Genomic DNA, 25035 nt, shown 5'->3' with positions numbered 1-25035 from the left:
TTCAATGAAAACTGACTATGTTTCCTCTCTTTCTGCCAATTCTCAGTTTTGGTTGATATAATTTGAGGTTTTATATACAGTTTATATGGGTTTCCCACATGGCACTAGTAGTAAAGAACCCGCCTGCCAATGCAGGAGACATAACAGACGTGGGTTTGATCCCTGGGTTGGGAAGATCCCTTGGAGGACAGTATGGAACCCATTCCAGTATTCTTGCCTGGAGAATCCCATGGACAGAGGAGCCTGGCAGGCTACAGTCCATAGGGTTTCAAAGAGTCGGACACGACTAAAATGACTTAGTAAGTACAGCACACATACAGTTTATATAGTTACTGAATCTTGTTTACTTTGTGTCTTCTGTTTTCCAAAAATTTAAAAATATTTACATTACAAGTTTGCTTCTCTAGCAGTTTAAGAGTAATGTGCTGAAGCGGGGCCAAGATCAAGTTGTTTTAAGAAAAAAAGGGGGTTCAATGTCAGGATTTCATGTACTAAGACTGGAATTTAATCTAGAAAATCTCAGGAAAGTGGGAGCCAGAGCCATTTCTACTGTTTACATCATTCCCCCTATTTTAAAGCAGTGTTACAGCAAACTTTGGTCTGTCAGAAATACATTCAGCTGCTAGTAAGAGATATAATCATGATGGCCTAAATAAATTGCAATCTTGTTTTTCTCTTGTTTTCAGATAAACTCTATAAGAATCAATGCAAAGCAAGCCATGGTAATTCTATGAAGCACCAAGTTCCCAGAGTCCTTATATTTTTCTGTTCATTGATGTGTGGTTTCCATTCTTGGGGGCTTCCCTGGTGGCTCAGATGGTAAAGCATCCGTCTGCAATGCAGGAGACCTGGGTTCGATTCCTGGGTGGGGAGGATCCCCTGGAGAAGGAAATGGCAATCCACTCCAGCACTCTTGCCTGGAAAATCCCACGGATGGAGGAGCCTGATAGCTACAGTCCATGGGGTCGCAAAGAGTCGGACATGACTGAATGACTTCACTTCACTCACTTCCATTCCTGAGGTCACAGGATGGCTGCTGGAGCCCTAACCATCATGTACAAGTTCTGGACATTGCAAAAAAGAGAAGAAGGGATGGGTAAGAGGCTTTTTCTCAAGTCCCACCCAATGACTTCTGCTTGTATCTCATTGCCTTGCCCTGTATTATTAAGGGTTCTGAGAAATGTCCATTTTTAGTTAAGCACGTCACTACCACCAAATATATAGATAGAAAGGATAGAGAGTAGGTAGGCAACTAGGAGTTTCAGCCATAACACCCTTAAACATGATTCTTTGAGCATTTATATGGCTTTACTCCTGTTAAGATAGTTCCCTAAAGTAGAATTTCAAAATCAAAATGTGCTTCCCCAAAACACTGTGCATGTTTACATTCCCACAAGCAGTGTATGAGAGTTCCCATTTTTCCATAGCCTTGCCAATATTGGCCATTATTAGCTTGATTATCAATTTGATATATGAAAATCGGTATCTTTTTCACTTTTCATTTCCCTGATAACTGGTGAATTTGAGCATCTTTTTACAAGTTAACTTATTGACTTTTACAAATTGGGGTTTGTCTAGGCAAAATACTCTTCCAACTAAGTCACCCTTCACCCCCTCATCCAAACTACCAAACCAAGACTAGGTTTGTAAAGAGTATTCAGAGCTAGAGATGTGTAGAAAGTTGATTGAGCCTATAAAGATAAGTTCTATGACATAGCATCTGAAAGGGAAATTGAGTTTTATTCTGGACCATGTGAAATTCTAATGAGGAAGAAAAGGCCAAGGGAGACGCTTGTTAATCAGAGTCATAAGATCTGGGTGAAGAGAGAGACAGAAAAGTGATTGTTTAGGATGTTCTGGGAAGTTGTTGATTCAATTCCCATACTTGGCTCACAATGAGGGTCTTTATCTGGAGTTACTCCTGATAGCAGTAGAAATGTCTGAGAAGAGGAAGAAATCAGCTCAGTTCCTGCCAAAGGCTTGGTTGACTTATGGTATTACAGACTCATCCAGCCTGAATAGAAAGATACTTTTTTTTTTTTTTTTTTGATTTTCCACCCAACATAAAAACCCCACATGTTCTACCAATTAATGACACCCCGTCACTTGTCACTGAATAACTCAAAGATAAAAAATTTGTCTGTTCAGGCACCTCTTGGAATTCATGCTTGCATAACTCATTTGACAACTTATTAAACATGCTCTGAAACTCACTTGTATATCCTAGAATGGTCAAAAGCCCTGCTTGGTCTTCAGTAATATTTGACCTCTACATCCTCAGAGTCCCTTCCTGGGGCTTTCTCCATTGCTAAATCCCTCCAGATATTTCAGATCCTCCCTATTTGCATTCCACTGAAATGATCCAGTTGAACCAACCATCTTATTGGACTAATAACTTCACTGAACTTCCGGAGGTTGTCATACAAGGAATTACACTACATAGCCTCTACCATTTTGTTGACACTCCCCTCACTGTCTATTTCCTTTCAAAGTCAAGTTCTCCTGACAAGTGACTCTTCCCTTAAAGTGAGGTGACCAGTCTTTTCACTCCGATTGCCTGTCTCATGTCTTCAAGATGCCTTTCTCAATCCTTGAAATTTTGGTGAATAAGATTTTCTCCATCTAATTACAACTTCTTAGAAAAATATTTGTAGCCCCTTGCAAATTTTCTCCTACAAGTTGAGAAAGAAAAAACAAATCACAGTATTTACTTGTGGAACTGGGCTCCTCTGTCCTGTGTAATATCACACTCTCTGCTTTTTATAATGGTTAGAGAAGAACTCTTCTGTGGGAACACTTTCAATAATTCTGTAACTTTTTGGTCTTTTATGTCTCTGGCCCTTTTCTTGAGTACATGAATTAATCAAATATGGCTTTCCCTATCCAACCCAGGTACAAGTCCCACTGCATCAGTAGAATGCTTGGTTCAAACTGGGAAATATGCAACTGTTGTTTGATCGAATCTGGCAGCATTCAGGTTTAGAGAAGATCTTATGCCACTCATCCTGCCTGTTCAGAGTCAGGAACCAGCCTGGTATCATGCTCCTGCTCACTAGAAGAGAGTGGTTCTTTGGTGGGTGTGCTTTCTCTTACAAGAAGAGCAGAGTAGTTTGCCTACAAGGTGTCTTAACTGTAGATCTAAAACTACTCATCACTCTGACTCCCCTCATTTCTTGATCTTAATCTCTGGACTCCCAAGGTGGAGTTTGCTTCTGGTGCAGTCTGAAGCACAATACCCTCTCCTGATTTAGGTGAAACAAGTCAGTAGGATTTTTTTGCCTCCCAGGATCCAGGCAGTACTTTGGTTACACAAATCTACACCATATATATTAGGGCTTCTAGGTACTAAGGGCAGGTGTCATTCCTATGACAACTTCTCTCCTTCATCCCACAAACACAAAAATTAATTAGTGGATACTGTATATGTCAATGCTTCTTACAAATTTGGTCTGAGGCCTCTTCTGTGGTTAGAGGTGGGAGCTCTTTCTTCCACTACATGGAAGGTTGCTTTGTAGAAATCTAGCTTTAGAGGTTCAACATACTTCCATTGGTCTCCAGCTGAATTGATATCGTCCGCCTCCCATCCAACCCAATATTTTATAATATTGCTACCATCTCTTCTTCCTCCTCAAATTGCTCCATCAAGAACAATAATCTGGTGGTCCATCTGGTGAAGTCCAGGCCTCGTCTGGTCTGTAAGATCTCATTATAAATTCTCCTGCTATGCCATGGTCTAGTGAGCAATGCCCTCATCACTTTCATCATCTTACTAAGTAAATCTCTCTAATCTCAACACACGTGTAGAGGCCTCTTCTTCCTCTTGAGCAATATGTGGTCAGAAACCTAATAGGCAAGTCTTTCTGACTGTCAACATTACCAAACATCTGTGAAAATCCTTTCAGACATTGACTTCACAGAGAAAGAGGCATTTGCAGCTTTAAACCCAGGTATGGTCTATAATGGTAGGTACTACAGACTTTCTTTAATCTCTGTCAATTCTATGTCTCCAAAGCCATACTGTGGAATGCCTTCAGTCACAGGCACTACATTTTTTGCTAATGTTTCTTATTTCTGTTAACAGCCTACCTGATGGTTGTTCCCTTAGTTGAAAAATCAGCTTCAGGAAACTCTTTTTCATTAGATGAAACAGGTAGGAAGCCCATGTCAGCCCAGTGTTGGTCACAGGCCTCCTTTCCCTTCCAGGAAAGTTTCCAGTTTCTAAGGAATTGTGGTTCTATTGGATGAACACTAACTTCCAGATTACAGATTCAGGAGTAATTTGTTAGAATTTATTCACTCAATTATGCTCACAAGACAATATTTCAATGTGGGAGAATCAAATGTATCTTATTTAAAATTTAATCATACATAGATATATGCTGTATGCATCTTGTCCCAAGTTCAACAAATGTTAAAACATATTATACCCAGTTATGATGCATTTACCTACAACTACAAAAAGACTTAGAAATCGTGGTGTCTCTTTCCTTATGACAGGGCATTAAGGTAAGACAAAATTGCTTTTAACTTTGAGGGGATATATGGATATTCCCTGAATGATTAAACTCCTGGAAACTTTGTCAGAATCATCAATTTTTATGAGATTTATAATCTATTTTTCTTTTGTTTTCTGTTGTATGAAGGCATCTAAGGTAACTTCTACTTCCTTCTCACTACAACAGCAGGATGGAATCCCTATGGTAGATGAGCACAATGGCAGATAAAATGAGATATGATCAGCAGAACAGCTTAGATGCAAAACAACTTAATTCCTGTGGCTGGATGCAAACTGAGCAAGTCCATTCATAGGACACCCAGGAAGCTTTTCTTCAGCAGAACTCAGTGGGCAGCTCTGAGCAGATCATCTGCAGGGACAATAACATTCAACTTTAAGGGATCTGTGTGCTTGAGTGGGCTCCAAAAGCAGCCCAGAGATCAGGGAAGGAGCAAATTATTTTGAGCAAATGTTTTATATCTTCCAACAAAAATTAATGAACAGCTGTGAGGAAACAACTCTTGACTTAGTTATATAGGTGATGGAACAGAGAGCAAACACCTCTGCCCTCAAATTGCCTGTAGTCTATTGAGGGAGCAATAATGCTGAAACTAAGGATGCTGGTAGGCGCAACTAGCATTTATGGACAGGATCAGGTATGAAAGGGAAGTTAAAAGAAGAGAGAAGGTCCTTCATACAAGCTTCATCTGTTCACTTTTTCGAAAAGAAATAAGGAAAGCAGGTGTTTTACAGACTGATGAGTTCTGTAGGAGAGCCATCCAGGACCCAGACTCTGGTCTGTACCTCGGAAGACAGTGAATGTGGAAGCTGAAGGGAACATTGTGAGAGGCAGAGGGAGTTGAGGTGGCAGAGGCACCTGGGTCTCCCCATTTCACCCTGGATGGGTATGTGGTAGATGAGAATGCCATCAATAGACAGATTTATGGAACTCATCAGGTCTCATCCACCCAGATCAGATCTTCTCTTCTGTATCATGGAACCATTCAGTTTCCCTTCCAGACCACATGTTCAATGCCTTTTCAGAGAGTTTGCACCTCTAGTGTTTGTAAGCCTTTCCCATCTGCTTTTGGCTGTGTGGCAAATGAACAGTCTTTCTATTTATGGACCATGACTTTTGGGTAGATACTTGTCCATATTTGTTGATCTTTTTCTGCTTTCACTACTACCCCTACTCATTTTACTTTTTAAAATAGCATTTTAAAAACATTATAAAAGGAAAATAAGCTCTGATGAGCAGCATTAATATTTTTGTTACCATTATTATTGTCCCAAGAACCTCAGTAGGGGCTGGAGGGATAAGGCACTCTGTCCAATCATCACTCCATGGTTCCTTCCCCACATTGCTCCACCCTGTTGGGTCCAGTTCTGGAACTTTTATTTTCATACACTGGCCAGAGTTCCACTGGAGCAGAATGACTGAAGTAAGTGGATCCCTGTGACAACAAGAAAAACATAATATTCACTGAGAGAGTGAGAATGAGAGAAAAGATAGTTGTAAGAGAGGATCTCAGGAAAATTGTCAGTCAGGAAAAACCAAAGTCCTTGTATGGATAATAGGGTGATTAAAAAGTGCATGAAGCTTTTCAACATAGACACAGGGTAGAGGAGGAACACGAAGACGGCAGAGCACGGTCAAAGGACATCTCAGCTAAATTTAGGAACAGGCAAATGGACGCAGGACTGAAGTGCTCTGGTCACTCTGTAATCACAGTTCTCTGCCTGGCTTGATATAGATAAGGGAAAAGTAGAAAGACAGAAAAAGATGTTGTGTATATTAGTCAGGATACTCCAGAGAAATAGAATCAAAAGATTGTATATAGAGAGATTTATGTTAAGGAATTGGCTTACATTATTATAAAGGCTGGTAAGTCTAAACTTCAGGGTAAATGATCCAGGCTGGGGAACCAGAGATCTGTTGCTGTAGTTCAAATTCAAAGGCTATTAGGGGGGGAAGACACAGGGAGGAACCAATGTTACATTACCCTATAGGGAAAGGAGATTAGCTCAGATCAGTAACTGCACAGTTCAGAGAGACAACCCTGCTCTCCTACTCATCTGGAAGAAAATGTTCTCAGATCCTTAGAATCCTCCTTTGAACTACAATCTGCATATTGTTGGAGTAGACTTAGTTATAACTCACACAATGGCAGGGCTGTACACGTGTTTGTGTGTATGTGTGGGTGTGTGTATGTGTGGGTGTGTGTATGTGCAGGTGTGTGTATGTGCGGGTGTATGTATGTGTGGGTGTGTGTATGTGCATGCATGTGTGTTTGTTTCTTTTCAGAGGCTAAGGTTTTAGTAAAGTTAGTTTCCTCTAATCTCTGGAAGTCTAACTGCTATAGGTTGAGCTTTCTGGCCAAGCTGGGGAAATTTAAAGTGAGTGAGATCTGAGATACACTTTTGTTCTTTTTGAATTAGTAATTTAGGCAAATAGGAGGCTGCTTTGTTTATATGGGGATAATGATGGTAACAGAAAAAAAGGAGAGAGAAAATACCGTACAATAACAGATAACCTTGCAATATTATCCATGGGCCCAGGTAAACTAGATAAAATTACTCCAGTCTTTCCCATGAAACAAAACACATTTATTGCCAGATTACAGATGTAGTAATAGCTTCTGCTTTCATTTCCTATGGGAAAAAATGATTCATCCCTTTCCCATCAAGCTGTATGTTGTAAAAAAAGGAACTTGATACGTTGCAATATATTAATAGAGTGGCAAGAGAGCTCTAGAGGATATACAAGGAGCATGTCCTCTGGTGTGAAGCCAGAGAGAGGCATGAGGATGGGGCACTGTTCCAGACAATCAAAATAAGGTGGGGGTGTGGTAAGAAGCTGAGAAAAAAGTATGATGACTTGGAGAACGCTTCTTCAGTTTCCTTAACAATAAGGATTAGAAACAGTGAATATTTAATTATTGTTTTCTTACCTCTGAAGGTTATGACAATAAAATGAAATTACTGCATGTGAGGTGCTTAGCATAGGAATTGACATCTTATAAGCACTGGGTCAACTACCCTAGGGAGTAGGAGAGGAAAAAGTCAAGGCAAAGGCCCAGGTTTCTGGAATAGGTCATTGACTGAGAGTAGGAACCTAACATTAGTTTGGAGATTGAAGACAATGAATGGGGCATTGACCATGTTGTAAATGACCCCTAGTGGAGATGCCTAGCAGAGAGTTGGATGCAGGGTCTGATGCTAAGCAGAGGGTGTAGGGTGGAGATATAAACTTGGACAGTAGCAGCATGTGAATGCTATTTGGAGCCCATAGAGTAGCTATCCTAGAGAGAGTGAAAATGCATTAAAGGGAGTCTCTGACAAAAACAATTGACCAAGATAATCACAATGGTATGATCACTCACCTAGAGCCAGACATCCTGGAATGTGAAGTCAAGTGGGCCTTAGAAAGCATCACTACGAACAAAGCTAATGGAGGTGATGGAATTCCAGTTGAGCTATTCCAAATCCTGAAAGATGATGCTGTGAAAGTGCTGCACTCAATATGCCAGCAAATTTGGAAAACTCAGCAGTGGCCACAGGACTGGAAAAGATCAGTTTTCACTCCAATCCCAAAGAAAGGCAATGCCAAAGAATGCTCAAACTACCACACAATTGCACTCATCTCACATGCTAGTAAAGTAATGCTCAAAATTCTTCAAGCCAGGCTTCAGCAATATGTGAACCATGAACTTCCAGATATTCAAGCTGGTTTTAGAAAAGGAACTCAGAGGATTGATCTCAGAGGAACATTTGATCTCAGAGGACCCAGAGATCAAATTGCCAACATCTGCTGGATCATAGAAAAAGCAAGAGAGTTCCAGAAAAACATTTATTTTTGCTTTATTGACTATGCCAAAGCCTTTGACTGTGTGGATCACAAGAAACTGTGGAAAATTCTTCAAGAGATGGGAATACTAGACCATCTGACCTGCCTCTTGAGAAACCTATATGCAGGTCAGGAAGCAACAGTTAGAACTGGACATGGAACAACAGACTGGTTCCAAATAGGAAAAGGAGTGCGTCAAGGCTGTGTATTGTCACCCTGCTTGTTTAACTTCTATGCAGAGTACATCATGAGAAACACTGGGCTGCAAGAAGCATGAGCTGGAATCAAAACTGCCGGGAGAAATATCAATAACCTCAGATATGCAGATGACACTACCCTTATGGCAGAAAGTGAAGAAGAACTATAAGGCCTCTTGATGAGAGTGAAAGAGGAGAGTGAAAAAATTGGCTTAAAGCTCAAAACTCAGAAAACAAAGATCATGGCATCTGGTCCCATCACCTCATGGGAAATAGATGGGGAAACAGTGTCAGACTTTATTTTTGGGGGCTTCAAAATTACTGCAGATGGTGACTGCAGCCATGAAATTAAAAGACACTTACTCCTTGGAAGGAAAGTTATGACCAACCTAGATAGCATATTCAAAAGCAGAGACACTACTTTGCCAACAAAGGTCTGTCTAGTCAAGGCTATGGTTTTTCCAGTGGTCATGTATGGATGTGAGAATTGGATTGTGAAGCAAGCTGAGCACCAAAGAATTGATGCTTTTGAACTGTGGTGTTGGAGAAGACTCTTGAGAGTCCCTTGGACTGCAAGGAGATCCAACTAGTCCATTCTGAAGGAGATCAGCCCTGGGGTTTCTTTGGAAGGAATGATGCTAAAGCTGAAACTCCAATACTTTGGCCACCTCATGCAAAGAGTTGACTCATTGGAAGACTCTGATGCTGGGAGGGATTGGGGGCAGGAGGAGAAGGGGATGATAGAGGATGAGATGGTTGGATGGCATCACTGACTCGGTGGTCGTGAGTCTGAGTGAACTCCAGGGGTTGGTGATTGACAGGGAGGCCTGGCGTGCTGCGATTTATGGGGTCACAAAGAGTCGGACACGACTGAGTGACTGAACTGAACTGTGACAAAAACACTGGGAGCACTGATATTGTAGAAAGCATTGAGATAGAGGAAGAGCAGCCAACAAAGGAGCCTAAGGGGGATGGTAGAGGGGTATGAGGAGGCCTAGGGTGTATGATATCAAGGAAACCAAAGGAAAAGAGACTTTAGGAAAGACTTTCTGACTTCTATTAGGAAAGAAGAGTCAACAGTGTCAAATGTTGGAACAGTTGCTGGTTATCTCGTGATGCTCAAAGGAGTCAGGGTGAAGGGATGCTGAGGAGTGAGTCCCTTGGAGGAACTGTAGAAGTTGCTATCATGTGGGAGAGGGAGAAACAGGACAATAGTTAGAGGTGCAAATTCAAGGGAGTGTTTAAAAGTGTACTGAGTACAGACAAGGCAAAGGCACCCCACTCCAGTGCTCTTGCCTGGAAAATCCCATCGATAGAGGAGCCTGGTAGGCTGCAGTCCATGGGGTTTCGAAGGGTCGGACACGACTGAGCGACTTCACTTTAACTTTTCACTTTCATACATTGGAGAAGGAAATGGCAGCCCACTCCAGTGTCCTTGCCTGGAGAATCCCAGGGACGGGGGAGCCTGGTGGGCTGCCGTCTATGGGGTCGCAAAGAGTTGGACACGACTGAAGCGACTTAGCAGCAGTAGCAGAGAATGTTTAAGGACTACTGGAAAGGAGTTAGAGGCATCAGTGAAGCATGCCATAGAAAGAGGAAGTACATTAGACAGTAAAGTTCCTGAAAAGGGGCAAGAAGAAGGGGCTTAAAACACAGGTGAAAGTATCAACTTTAGATTCTAGGAGCTCAGTGTCATTTGTGGGGGCAGAAGAGAAAGCGGGAACAGGTGTAAATAAATGTGGGTCAGTTAAAATTTAAGTGATAGGGATTTGAAGGCATCACTTTTTCTTTTTCCCAAAGAAAGTATTTTATTGTGTTTAAAATTTTGGGGGAAAGTTATTTATAAGAGTATAAAACATGGTAACCGAAACTTCTGGGTTGAAGTTTTGAGAAGTAGTGCCTCATCTGGTCCTTCTATCACTCACCAGAGAGATCAATCATAGCTCTTTCAAATTCTAAGCCAACAGAACAGTTTCATCCTTTGTTGTTTCAAACACATGGTTGCAGAAGGCCTCACTTTTTAAATGCATTTGTTCATTTTTGTCTGGACTGTCTTTGTTGCTCCGAATGGGCTTTCTCTAGTTGTGGTGAGCAGGGGCTTCTCTCTGCTTGCTGTAAGGGGGCTTCTCCTTGTTGTAGTGTCTCTTATTGCAGAGCGTGGGCTCTAGGGCACATGGGCTTCAGTAGTTGCTGCTCGTGGGCTTTAGAGTGTGGGCTCAGTAGTTGTGGCACCTGGGATTAGTTACCCCAAGGCATATGGGATCTTCCCTGACCAGGGGTTGAACCCATGTCCCCTGCATTAGTAGGTGGACTCTTAACCACTGGACAACCTCAGAAGTCCAAGGCATCACTTTCTGACTTCTATCTGTGTTTCCTGATAAACAGGAGGCTCTTTCATTACCCAAGAGTGGCAAGGTAGAATGGAGGATTGGAAGGATATGAAAAAAGTTAGTAGTATAATGAAAAAAAGTTAGTAGTGTGTTAAAAAATAAAGATGAGCTGTGGAACTCAATTACTTGGTTTTGAATCTTGGTTCTGATACTTCCCAGCTGTGTGGACTTGATTATATGATTTAGTCTTTCTATGTCTCCTTTTACTAATCTGTGAAATGAGGATAATGATAGCTATCTCACAGTGTGTTTTTGAGGATTCAATGAATCTAAAGCATGTAGACTAATTAGGACAATACATGGCACATGGCAAGCACTCAATAAATGTTTGGTTCAGTTAAGTTCAGTTCAGTCGCTCAGTCGTGTCCAACTCTTTGCAACCCCATGAATCGCAGCACGCCAGGCCTCCCTGTCCATCACCAACTCCCGGAGTTCACTCAGACTCATGTCCATCGAGTCAGTGATGCCATTCAGCCATCTCATCCTCTGTCGTCACCTTCTCCTCCTGCCTCCAATCCCTCCCAGCATCAGAGTCTTTTCCAATGAATCAACTCTTCACATGAGGTGGCCAAAGTACTGGAGTTTCAGCTTTAGCATCATTCCTTCCAAAGAACACCCAGGGCTGATCTCCTTCAGAATGGACTGGTTGGATCTCCTTGCAGTCTGAGGGACTCTCAAGAGTTTTCTCCAACACCACAGTTCAAAAGCATCAATTCTTCAGCGCTCAGCTTTCTTTATAGTCCAACTCTCACATCCATACATGACCACAGGAAAAACCATAGCCTTGACTAGACGGACCTTTGCTGGCAAAGTAATGTCTCTGCTTTTGAATATGCTGTCTACATTGGTCATAACTTTCCTCCCAAGGAGTAAGTGTCTTTTAATTTCATGGCTGCAGTCACCATCTGCAGTGATTTTGGAGCCCCCAAAAATAAAGTCTGACACTGTTTCCACTGTTTCCCCATCTATTTCCCATGAAGTAATGGGACTGGATGCCATGATCTTCGTTTTCTGAATGTTGAGCTTTAATGTTAGCTGTTACTAATGCACATTATCTTTAAATAGCTACTAAGCACATAGCTGAGTGCTGAGTGGTGTTAAAGATTGGTTGAGGCTGCTGCTGCTGCTGCTAAGTTGCTTCAGTCGATAGTGTTAATTCATAATGACTTTGTCAAGGAAGGTTGATGATTCTTCCAGGCAACTTGAGTACAGAGGTGGAGGTGAGTTGGATCAATCTAGGATTGCCAAGTAGGTGAGAACACATTTTTATTCCAATTTATTTGCTCATTTCTCCCTTGATCTATCACTATTTATGTCCTATGATAAATTTGTGCAGAATGTTTTAGCATGGAAATTAGCTAATACTTAGATAAATACAATTCTTCCTCATGACTTTCCATCTGAATTATCCTGAGAAAGCTTTAACTCAAATTGTCAATATATTTCACCATCAATATCAATATTATAATATTACAATGCCAGTTGTTATGGACTGAACTATGTCTTCCCAAAATTCATATGTTGAAGCCACCCCAGTGTGATTGTCTTTGGAGACACAGCCTTTAAAGAGGTAATTTAAGGTTACTGCTACTGCTACTGCTGCTTCTAAGTCACTTCAGTCGTGTTCGACTCTGTGTGACCCCATAGATGGCAGCCCACCAGGCTCTCCTGTCCCTGGGATTCTCTAGGCAAGAACACTGGAGTGGGTTGCCATTTCCTTCTCCAATGCGTGAAAGTGGAAAATGAGAGTGAAGTCACTCAGTTGTGTCCAACTCTTATCGACCCCATGGACTGCAGCCTACCAGGCTCCTCCATCCATGGGATTTTCCAGGCAACAGTACTGGAGTGGGGTGCCATTGCCTTCTCCAAATTTAAGGTTAAATGAGGTCATAAAAGTGGGGTCCTGATACAATATGATTGGCATCCTTATAAGAAGAGGCAGGGACAGTAATGATGTGTGCATGTGCAGGAGAAAGACCACGTGAAGACATTGAAAGAAGGTGGCCTTCTGAAAACTAAGAATAGAGGTCTCAGGAAAAGCCAAACCTGCCAACACTTTGATCTTGGACTTTCAGCTTCTAATACTGTGACAAAATTCCTATTGTTTAAATGACATTCTGCCGTATCTTGTTATGGTAGCCTTAGCAGACTAATACACCTGTGTTACAGCATACCTCTATATAGTGGTAGGTACAAACTGAAAAATAAGAGCTTGCTCCCTGAGGAATATCCTTCTTGTTTGTAGATGGGAAAGTTCTTGTTGGCATTTTGTACCCCGGACGGTATGAGAGAATATGCCTAGTTTCAGGTCATTTCTGCATTGCTTCAATTCCCCCCATATTCACTAATTCCGTGGACCCAGGTGGCTACCTCAGGTGAGTGAACCAAGAAATATACTTGTCAGTTTCAGTCACTCTTACTGGAAAGGGGTTCTTTTGATGTGCTTCAAAATTTGTTCCTTATATTCCCATAGTCATTCCTGTGGGGCCACATTCCATACAGATATCATATTAGAACAGTTTTCCGTTATACTTCTACTTGATTAAATGGCTAGACCACTAGCCACTTCCCTTGAATCAATAAAAAGTCAAACTTGAACCATTTTATTTTTATTTCCTTCAATCAAGCTGTTGTCTTTCCAAGCAAGATGTCAGCTATTCATCGTGGAACTGCCATTCATAAAGCAAGCAGATTTTTGTTGGTCAATAGTTGCTCATAAGCCACTTGTCAAGTGGCCCAAGTGGCCATAGGATTTAGCAATTCCCAGGTGTTTCCAAAGTTAGGCCGTGGGGGAAAGACTACACCTACTTATGAATTCTCCATTCTCTCCTCTAGTAGCATATTCATCTATAAATCATTTCCATTTTATTTTGGAACTCTTCTTGGCATTGTCCTCTCTGTTAGAATATTTCTGATATTGCTCAAGACATTTTGAGTATTTCAGTATAATTTTACAATTTTCAGTCATAAGAGCAATTTTAACTAGCATCCAATAGCAAGCTTGTTGTCTCCCAAATAGTTGCCTCTCAAATTTCTGGTCCAAAATCCTACCAGCCAGCAGTGACTTTTATGTATTATTCACTGACTATTTCCTTAAGCCCCTACTCTTTCCTCAACATGGGGCTACTGTACAGAAAATTTGTTTGTGTTATCACTACAGTGTCAGCTACAAATTGGCATTTGCCATCTACCTCTATAAGAATTAAATCATGTGCTGCTGTAGCTGATGACTTTCAACATCTACTGAAGGTATTTCAGAGTGAAGAGTAAAAATGAGGCACTCTGTGCTCTGGGAAAAACTGGCAGAACAAATCTTCATATAGTTAGATATTTTCAGGAGCTGATTTTATGAGCCTAATTCTTGTATTTCCTCATATCTAGTAAAGCACTAAATTCCTTTAAGGTGATGATTGCTCCTAATGATAGCAGAGACCTTTTACAAAGAAATATGTGTTTGATTGCATGTACTACCCCTTCACCAAAATCACATATATACTGATTTCTCCCTTCCCCACCCGTCTCCCTACCCCCATCTTTGGAGCAGTTTCTCAAACCTATGTGAGATACTATCTCCCTGGCTATAGTCCTCATTTGGTCCCAAATAAAACCCAACTCACAACTTTCACTTTGTACATTTTTTTAAGGTGTCACCAGCTAGATACCAATTGAGTATTAAAGTACTAATCTCTTTTAGCCCACCAGATAGTCTATGCCATTTCAAATGAATGATTTGTGGACCCAGGCAATCTTATTGTTTCTCACTTAGCATGTTCTATCAATATTGACTGAATGGTATATGTACATATCTCTTCGATTTTACAGTATTCATAGGGGAATCATTTCCAACTTAGACATGATATTCACCCCCATAATATATCAAAGCAAAAGAGTCAAAACATTTTTTCATTGTATATATTCAAACATTCTAATTTTCATCCAAACTGTCACCATAATCTCATCACCTGTTATATTACTATATCCCCCAATTGAACTGTAGCCCCTATTAGGATTTTGTCAATCGGTTTTGGAATGACAGTTAATGGGAATCCCAGTCAGAGTTTCAGAAATAGCATTTCTCTACTCCCTGACCATGTTACCAACCATATGCCCCTGGGTCTCCTTTGGTCAGTTCTTCTCTTGAATAGACAGTAGGATCATTGCCCCAGGTGCTTTGAGGTCAAATTTCTCATTCTCAACTTTGTTTTCTAGATTTTTAAATTTCTCAAAACTAGAGTGAATAAAGCAGATTTTTGGAGCTCCTTAACTGTTGTGGGACCAGCAGGGGTTCCCATTAGTCCATCTAACTTCCAAGAGAGCTGCATTGACATTTTTTACACTATTAAAATCTGCTTTATTCATCTCACTTCTTAAAAACCATTTAAAGATTTCCCACCCTCCTAGGATGTTCCCTTGACTCTTCTCATTCAGTTTCACATTCACTTGTAAATTACTCTAATTCTGTTCATTATCTGTTGTTTCAGCATAATTTCCCTTTTGGATCGCAATCCTGAGGCTAGCAGTTGTGGCTTGAAGTGTTTGGAATTCAACGTTGGCCCAGCACCAGGATACACCCTAGCATTCTCTATAATTTTTATTTTAGCTATTACAGATAACAATTACCAATGGATTGAATATCTAGCCTTTTTCTTGCTACTTTGAATTTTCTCATGCATTCAATAAACCAGCTCTTCAGGAGTTGGATCCATCATTTCTAAATTTAATTGACAACTTCAACCTCTAATAACTGGATTGCAGCACAGCTGTAATTCCATACTACTGGTGACATTGAGGACATATAGGAATCAAAGATTTCTTGTCCTTGGCCTCTCATTCTTAGTTTCCTCAAACCATTCTTAGTTTTCTCAGTCTTTCCAGTGAGCAAGACTGTTGCATGGAGTCCCTCTTCCGGCACCAACTGTGAGAGGCAGGCTCACTGTTAGGTTAGGAGGCACTGTCCACACAAGAACACTTACACATCTGGCACTAACTGCAAGTCCAGCCACCCTCAAGTTTTGATAGCTTTGTTAGAACGACTCATGAACTCCTTTTTTCCCTTTCTAAAAAACATTTTTAGTTGTGGTGGTCACAGAACTCCTTTGTTACAAGGACTGTGAAAATTTCATATTTTATGGCAAGACAAAAAATGTAAACTTAAAAAATGTTCTCTACCCTTTGGCCATGTCTCCTCTTCCATGTATTGTGTATCTGCATTGTGCATTGGCGAAACCTTCCCATGGGCAGAAATACCTTTTCAATCTTAAAGAACAACATTCTCTTAGTGCCAACAAGAAAACTCCTTAAAAGAAACATTGCTTCTTGATCTATAAATGGTCCCAATGACCCATCACTTTGTACTTAAAGATCTGGATTTTGAAGATTGGTATCTGCAATGATATCAATTGATATCATTTAATGCACAGCCCTCTGTCTCAGAAGCCCGTGTAACTGTGTTTTGATGTCTAATGGGCAGTACAGTTCTTGGAGCTTTATGAGAAACTGTTCCCAGGTTATAACTCTCAATTTGGCTTGAATAAAATTTTCTACACAGGGAACTGTATTCAATATCCTGTGATAAACCATAATGGAAAAGAATATGAAAAAGAATATATACATTTCTATACAGCAAAAATTGGCATATCATTGTGAATCAACTATACTTCTATGAAATAAAAAAAAAATCTATTTCTTTCTTAGACTGATTTTTTTTCATCAGCAGGACTCAGGACTCACAGACTCACTGAAGTCTATTATATTCAAGTGTTGGGTTAGTTGCTCAGTTGTGTCTGGCTCTTTGCAACCCCATAGACTATAGCTCACCAGCCTCCTCTGTCCATGGAATTTTCCAGGCAAAAATACTGGAGTGAGAAGCCATTCCCTTCTCCAGGGGATCTTCTCAACCCAGGGATCAAACCCAGGTCTCCTGCATTGCAGGCAGATTCTTTACCATCTGAGCCACCAAGGAAGCCCCAAGATTACAGTTTATTACAAGGAAAAATACAGATTAAAATTAGGGAAAAATACAGAGGGCAAAGTTCAGAAAAACATAGCATCTCATCATGGAGTCAGGATAGCATTACTGTTTCCAGCATCAATGTGTAACAATACACACAGCATGTCAACCAGGAAAGCGTGCTTGTGCAGATTCTCAACATCAGGAAGAAATGAGAGCTTAGGCCTGTACATGCAAGGGACTTCTTTTAATGGAAGAGGATAGCTTTATTTCTTTGCCAGGAAAAGGGGTATATAGCATACTCTTGCCTCTAAAAACTATGTGTCCCAACTTGGACAGGACAGCGAGAAGTTTTATAGTAATGGTTCAAAGAGCATGTGATCAGCTCTTGGACTTTCTTCAGACGAATTGGTGGTGAGGTAAGTAGGAGTCTCCATTATCAACCTTCAGGTTCCAACTGGGGTCTACGTGCTTGTGGGCAGCATAACGTCATTAATCATTAAATTTTCCCATCTGGAGGGGGTTTCAGTATCTGCAAAACAGCTAAAAAATATTATGTAAAATAGATAGTGGGAATTTGCTGTATAACACAGGGAGCTCAATTGGGTGCTTTGTGACAACCGAGAGGAGTGGGATGGGGTGGAAGTGGGAGGCAGGTTTAGGAGGGAGGGGACATATGTGTACTTATGACTGATTCACATTGTTGTATGGCAAAAACCAATACAACAGTGTAAAGCAATTATCTCTCAATTAAAAATAAATTTGTAAAATGTCAGACAATATTTTTGTGTGTATCTGCAGATGGGGAACTAGGACCTTGTCCCAAGGCTACACTATTGTTTATCTTACTGTTTTGTTTCCTCCTGGTCTCACATCCTTTTCTTTCTCTAATAAACAACTGCTGGAATCTCAGGAAGGTCATGGAAGCTGAATGAAGGCTGTTTCTTGTAAACAAAGAAAAGGAGACACAGAAGGGCTTTGTGCCCAGAAGCTGCATGGGGCCCTGCTCAGTATCACTTTCAATAAATACCCACCTCCAGGTAAAAGGAGAGCATTGAATTAGGTGAAATACGGACATCGGTGGAAATGGGCTCCTCCAGGGAGCCACCAAAGAGGCCAATAATGACAGTTCTTTGCACAAGAACCTTTAAAAAGAGCTCCAGCCCTGTTCTGCTCTTTCAAGTGGCTGCTAGACTGCTAGTTTTACCATGAATTCAAGCTGTTATTTTTCAAAACTACAAGGGAGGTACAGAGTAAAGGGTGGGACTGAGGCAAGTTAAAACACCACAAAGCTCTCTGTTCTTACTGAGACTAAGCTGTTTTTCTTTAATATATTCCCCTTGGGGTGCTGCAAGCCATTGGTTAATTTTCAGAGTTCTGAAAAGTACTCTAATGTTAACAGGTTTTCCTTATTTGAAACCAAGATTTTTTTCCAAGTTAGATATTTTCCAGTTAAACTTACAAAATTTATTGCTAGTTTTTCTTCCCTAGTGATATTTCCATAGATTCATAAATCACTTTTGTCTTTTCAAAATTCATCCTCATGGTACACTGAAAAGAAGCTATTAAATGTCTTCCCTATCTCCACCCCTAGAACTGCAATTTGTGTTTTTAATACAATAATTTGTCTGTATCAAGAGGCTACATTTCTTATTTTTGTATCAGCTGTAATTATATCTCTTTCATGAGATGCTTTTGTTTTTTCTTATCTGATTGTAATCCCAGAGGTTCCTTACCTTACATACTAAAAAATATAAATACCAACAAATAAAAATAACAGGTTTTCTCAGTGCTTTTATGGAAAAGAGAATTTTGAAGGCTTTTACCCCCACCATTTTCTATACTTTACACTTTAACATGTGTGTTGAATTATATTCTTTTCTCTTCTTAAAGCTAAAGTTGTTCAGTGTTTATATACTCCCCCTTTAATGATCCATTGAAACCACCTGTTATCCTGGTATTATATTATGAAATTTTGTTCTTTTTAATTAAAAATATTTTTAATAGTAAATAGGTCTAAAGGATGAGGGAAAGAGAAACAGATATTCAAAGATCATCCTCCTGTGAGCCTGCTCCTAGAGCTGCTTTTTCCTCCCTATAACCTAGCCCAGTGTGGTTATCTTGGGCGCAGTGGTCATGAAAAAGAGTACATGCTCAGAGCATGTACTCCGTCTTCCCCTTATCCTATCCCTTATCCTTCCGGGTTGCAGTATCCTCCCCATATCTTCTTTCTTCTCAGGCTTCTCACAGTCCTGACTTGAGTTTCTCAGAATCAACACTCTCCTTCCCTTCCTGGGCATGTCCATGTTTAAGCTGGTGCTGACAGCTTCTGAACACCTTGCCAGGGCTTCCCAGGTAGCACTAGTGGTAAAGAACCCACTTGCCAATGCAGGAGACAAAAGATATGCAAGTTCAATCCCTGGGTCAGGAAGATGCCCCTGGAGAAGGGCATGGCAACCCCTCCAGAATTCTTGCCTGGAGAATCCCATGGCTATAGTCCACGGGGTTGAAAAGAGTTGGACATGACTGAAGTGACAGCAGCATGAACGTGTAAGGTGGACAAGTTATTTAATCCTCTGGACATCTGGGATGCTTATTCATAAACTATGTGTAATTCTTAGATAATACAGTTATTCTGAGGGTTCAAGTCAATGTATTACAGATTAATTGAAATGATGCATGTAAAGCCATATAATATTAGTAAATATTGCCAAACCTGGAGGCTATAGGGTCATAATACTGATTCCCAGAAAAAGTTAAATGCCAATATTTGCACTGGGGATGTGAAGAGATCACACTCTGAATAAGAAATTGCTTTGCTCATACCGTCTTATGTAGGCAATCAACAAGTTGAAGTTTATGAAAGGTCAGAAAGGAAACTGGCTCATTGATTGCGGCTGAGAGAGAACCCAAGCCTAGTTCAGGCTTTCTGTAAAGCTTGACTTCAGTGCCTGACCACAGGTTGACACTGGTGGTCAGGTCTGCCTGAGGCAGAGCTGTTAACCTAAGAAAACAGCGAAGCATAGTAAGTAGGTGGATATAAGGGTGGGATGTATGGAAACACCAAGGTAGTCATAACTGCAGGGAATGAGGCGTATCTAACATAATACCAGACAAATCATAGACCATGGCTATTTCCACATTTATTCTATAATTATTTACTGAGTTCACACTGTAGGTACTGGAGATGAGATGAAAGGCTTTTCTCTTCAGTGGTGAGGCTGTCTCCTTGGAATAAATTTGTTGGCCAGTGGTCAAATAAGAACTAATTTGCTAGCTCCACCCTGGAAGAATCATGTAAAATGCCCCTAGAGCTCGAGCTTTTACTTTTCTCTTGCCTCTGTCCATTCTGATGATTTCTCGGTAGCTGCACAGGTGGCAGGCTGTTGGGAAGCCCAGTACAAAATAGCCGGTTGGAGGAAGTCCTTGGGAAAATGGCGAAGGGCCAGAAATACCCTGGCTTGATGTACCCAGGCAGAAAAACATCTCCTGCCTTTGATTATGCCTGGCGCCAAGATTTAATAACAAATATTAAGGATGTTACTTGAGAAAACAGGTTATGGGATAAGCTCATGGGTCACTTAGAGCGTGCTGTCCTTGAAATATTTTTACTGATTAGAGTATACAGCGCTCTGCTGGCTGTATACTCTAAGCTCTTTGTTCCTACTTCTATAAAAAGGCTTGACTGCAGAAATAAACTTGTCAGTCCTTGCAAGAGACTGTCCGAGTGTCCTTCTTTCAGGTTCGTCGCTTCCAAGTCCCGGGGAGAAAATCCCCAACATAGGCAGCCTGCACTGAGGCCCTGCTCAGGGGACCCCCATGTCTACTGGGCCTCTTTGACCCTGGGATATAACAGCCTCCTCCTTAGTGAGTGGCCTGGCCTCCTGGGAAGGGAGGGAATTGTGTAGAGCCAGGGAGAGGAATGGCTGACTTCTAGGAGGGCTCCTTGGATTCTGATGTCTTTGGTATACAAAAGGAGAAAAAAGCACTGTCTTGTAATTTGTGAATGTGCATTTTGTTTAGAGCTCTGGGATGAACAGAAAAAGCAAAATGGCCTTATGGTGGTGACAAGGCTGCAATGAGAGTACCATTTACCAGGTAGTTGAAGCTATTTTGTTGCATTAGCAGAGAAGTCACTAGAATCTGGAGTGTCTCTGTGTCTGTTGGCAAGGAGGGAGGTAAGAAAGCTGTTTGCCATTATGGGCTCCACACACAAAGAAATGGAGGCCGGATCTGATGCATGAGTTCAGAGGTTCCTGTGGGTTGCACAATGTGGTATTAGGGTAAGAACAGTCAATAAAATTTTGTGTTAACACATATGAACGATTCTAGTTTTATATTATTTAAATACATGTTAAACTCAATCTTGTTTACTACCACACCTTCCTCTAGTACCTTTTTTTTCTTCCTCTTTAAAGATTAGCATCTTTGTAGATCTGAGCGCTTTGCCTTTCTTCTCTAAGTCTTCTTTAAACTTCACTGCAGCTGGTGCTCACTGTCAGCACCTGGGTGGGTCTCCCTGAAGCCTGAGGACCGAGCCGCCTCTCTCCCTGGTTCCCTCCTTTTCAGCAAGTGGGGAGTCTGGCTGGACTGTTGCTTAACCCTCAGCTGGCCAGAAGCCCCTGTTCTGCTAAACCCCTCTAAGTTCTTTCCTTCCCTTTTCCCAGGATAGGCAAGTTAGAGGATGAGCCTCCAGGAGCTTCTCAGATCCTGGTGATGAGACAGCAGTGCTGGAAGAGAAGCCCCTGGGGAGGTCAGAAACAGGGTGGGGAGCTGGTGGGAGCTCCTGCAGGGGAGAAGCTCTGAGCTGGGAGCCCGCAGCCCTGGTGCCAGGTGTGGCTCTGCCCTGTGTGACCCAGGACAGGTTCACCCCCTGGGGCATCTCCTGCTCTGTGACAGGAGGGGGCTGGGAATGTCCCCTCTAAGACCCCTCAGAGTTGTCATGTCCTGGGATTTAGGACATGTCATGTCCTGGGATTTAGCCACCTCTCCCCAACCCGGCTCTTCTGTGGGGACTTCAAGGCCTCTGCTCTGTCTCTTCACCCTGTCCTGTTCTATTCTTGTATCCTGACAGGGACTGACAACTGGTGAACCTGTTTAGGGAAGCACCTTCAAAGAGAAGACCCCTGACCATCCTGTGGTCACTTCTCAGCTTTCAAGGAGAGAGGGGTGCTCCTCTTTAAGCATCCCCTTGGGAATTCAGCCTGGCCCTCTATTTTCTCTGCCTCTGCTCCTGAGAGGGATCTCGGGACCCAGTGTCCTCAGACGACCTGCTGAAGGACATCACCTCCACCCCACACTGTGTGAAAACTTGGTCTACAAACCACCCTCAAGAAAATATGCTACAGGCTGGGCCCCTTAGAAGTGAAGTGAAGCTGCTCAGTCGTATCTGACTCTTTGTGACCCCATGGACTGTAGCCTACCAGGCTCCTCGGTCTATGGGATTTTCCAGGCAAGAGTACTGGAGTGGGTTGCCATTGCCTTCTCCAGGGGATCTTCCCAACCCAGGGATCAAACCCGGGTCTCCCACATTCTAGACAGATGCTTTACCATCTGAGCTACCAAGGAACTTAGAAGCAGCTAACTAATAATTCTCCCCAAGGTTTCTCAGTTCCTCTTGGTTTAGCAGAAAATTTAGCTACTTTCTTGTGGATCACAGGTGGTGAACTCTCTTGCTAATGATTGTGGGGAGTGACACAAACATTGCTTTGGCCAGAATTACCTGTGAAAATCTCTTAGGAAGGTAACATTGGAGCCTAAAATATTGTTCCTCAGTCAGACCAACTGCTCCATTTCCCCTTTTGGAAAAAAGGATGTTTCTGGAGCCTAGATTAAATGAGGCACTTATGGCTACTGCCCACTGTTATACTAAGAATTTTTTATTTAAACATTAGAATAATTTTATTTTTTATTTTTTAATTTAATTTTATTTAATTTTATAATATTGTATTGGTTTTGCCATATATCAAAATGAATCTGCCACAGGTATAGAATAATTTTAATGTTTGATTCTCTTCAGTTATTTATAATCTTTTAAATGTTATTAGGTTCAGTTTGCTGATATTTTGCTGATCATTTTTGTGTCTGCATTTGTAAGATATATTGGTCTATAATTTTCTTGTGGTTTCCTTATCTGCTTTTGGTATCAGTGTAATATTATGCTCAAGAACAAGTTAGAAAATACTCTATCTGCTGTTAATTCTAATTTTAGAAGAATTGGTGCTAATTCTTCTTTAACTGTTTGAGTAAAAATCATCAGTGTAATGACCTAGTCCTGCACTTCTCTTTGTTGGAATGTTCTTTTGGCTACTCCCTCAATCCTTTTATTTGCTATAGGTTTGTTGTGGTTTTCTATTTCTTCTTGAGTCAGTTTTGCTCATTTGTATTTCTAAAAATTTGTCCATTTCATCTACATTATATAGCTTGCTGGTGTTTGAATGTTCCATTTCATTTCTATGATTAGTGATTTTTGTCTTCTATTTAATTTTCCTTTGTCAGTCTCACTAATGGTTTGCCAATTTTGTTGAGTTTTAAAAAAAAAACAATTTTGGTTATGTTGATCCTTTTCATTGTTTTTCTATTATCTATTGAATATTTCATTTATCTCAGCTCTAATCTGTATTGTTTCCTTCTATCTGTTAATTTTGGGTTTTGTTACACTTCTTTTTAGTTTTTTTTTATTATTTATATTTGTCTATGCTGGGTTTTTGATGCAGCACATGGGCTCTTTGTTGCTGTTCTTGGGTTTTCTCTAATTATGGTGAATGGGGGCTACTCTGTAGTTGCAGCACGCAGGCTTCTCCTTACAGTGGCTTCTCTCGTTGTGGAGCACAGGCTTTAGGGTACACAGGCTTCAGTATTTGTTGCACATGGGCTCAGTGATTGCAGCTCATGGGCTCAGTTGCCAGGGATCAACTGATCTACATTGCCTGGCAATCTGATCTACATTGCCTGGCAATCTACAGTTGCCAGGCAATTGTAGTTGCCAGGGATCAACTGATCCCTGTAGTTGCCAGGGATCAATTGTAGTTGCAAGGGATCAACTGATCTACATTGCCTGGCAATCTACATTGCCTGGCAATCTACAGTTGTGGAGCACAGGCTTTAGGGTACACAGGCTTCAGTATTTGTTGCACATGGGCTCAGTGATTGCAGCTCATAGGCTCAGTTGCCAGGGATCAACTGATCTACATTGCCTGGCAACTGATCTACATTGCCTGGAAATCTACAGTTGCCAGGGATCAACTGATCTACATTGGCAGGTGGGTTCTCAACCACTGGACAACCAAGAAAGTCCCTTCATTTACATCTTTAAGGTGTAAAGTTAGATCATTAACCTGAGATCTTTCTTCTTTTTAAATATATGCATTTACTGTCATAAATTACCCTCTGGCTACTGCCTCGCTGCATCCCATGTTTTGGCAGGTTTTCTTCCATTTCCCTACATCTCAGAGTGTTTGCTTTTCTCTTTTTAATTTAAGTATAATTGACTTACAATATCATATTTGTTGCAGGTGTACAGCATAGTGATTTAATACATTACATTATAGTAAATTTTATATGTTTGATCACCACAATAACTCTAGTTACCATCTGTCACCATGCAATGTTACTGCAATATTATTCACTATATTCCCTATGGTGTATAATTACATCCCTATGACTTAATTATTTATAACTAGTACTTTGTATCTTTTAATTCCCTTTGCCTATTTCATCCATTGCCTCACCAGTCCTGCCTCTGGCAACCACCAATTTGTTCTCGGTATCCATGAGTCTGTATCTGTTTAGTTATGTTTTTTCATTTGTTTTGCTTTTTAGATGCTACATATAAGGGAAATCAGGACATATTTGTCTTTATTTTTTTGATTTATTTAGCTTAAAATGATATCTTCTAGGCCCATTCACCTCATTGCAAATGCCAAGATTTTATTTTTCTATGCCGAGTAATATTCCATTATATGCATAAGCTACATTTTCTTTATCCATTTATTTATCAGTGGACATTCAGGTTGCTTTGTTATCTTGGCTATTGTAAATAATGCTGTAAAATAGTGCATGTATCTTTTCAAATTAATGTTTTCATATTCTTCAGATAAATGCAGAGAAATGGAATTGCTGGATCCTATGGCAGTTCTACTGTTATGTTTTTGATG

At 40.9% G+C, this 25035-nt stretch overlaps 1 long non-coding RNA gene across 1 annotated transcript in view; it reads left to right on the top strand.

The window, feature by feature from the left end:
• The window catches only part of LOC138986351 (uncharacterized), a 34075-nt gene extending 13262 nt beyond the window's left edge, over positions 1-20813 (top strand). Inside the window, exons 2-3 of the long non-coding RNA XR_011463183.1 lie at positions 13175-13304; positions 15411-20813. This is a non-coding gene — a long non-coding RNA (uncharacterized lncRNA). The remainder of the gene's footprint in view (positions 1-13174; positions 13305-15410) is intronic.
• Positions 20814-25035: the final 4222 nt, after the last annotated feature.

The sequence above is a fragment of the Bos mutus genome, chromosome 3, assembly GCF_027580195.1.
Source record: "Bos mutus isolate GX-2022 chromosome 3, NWIPB_WYAK_1.1, whole genome shotgun sequence".
NCBI lineage: Eukaryota > Metazoa > Chordata > Mammalia > Artiodactyla > Bovidae > Bos > Bos mutus.
This window is presented reverse-complemented; position numbering and strand designations above follow the sequence as displayed.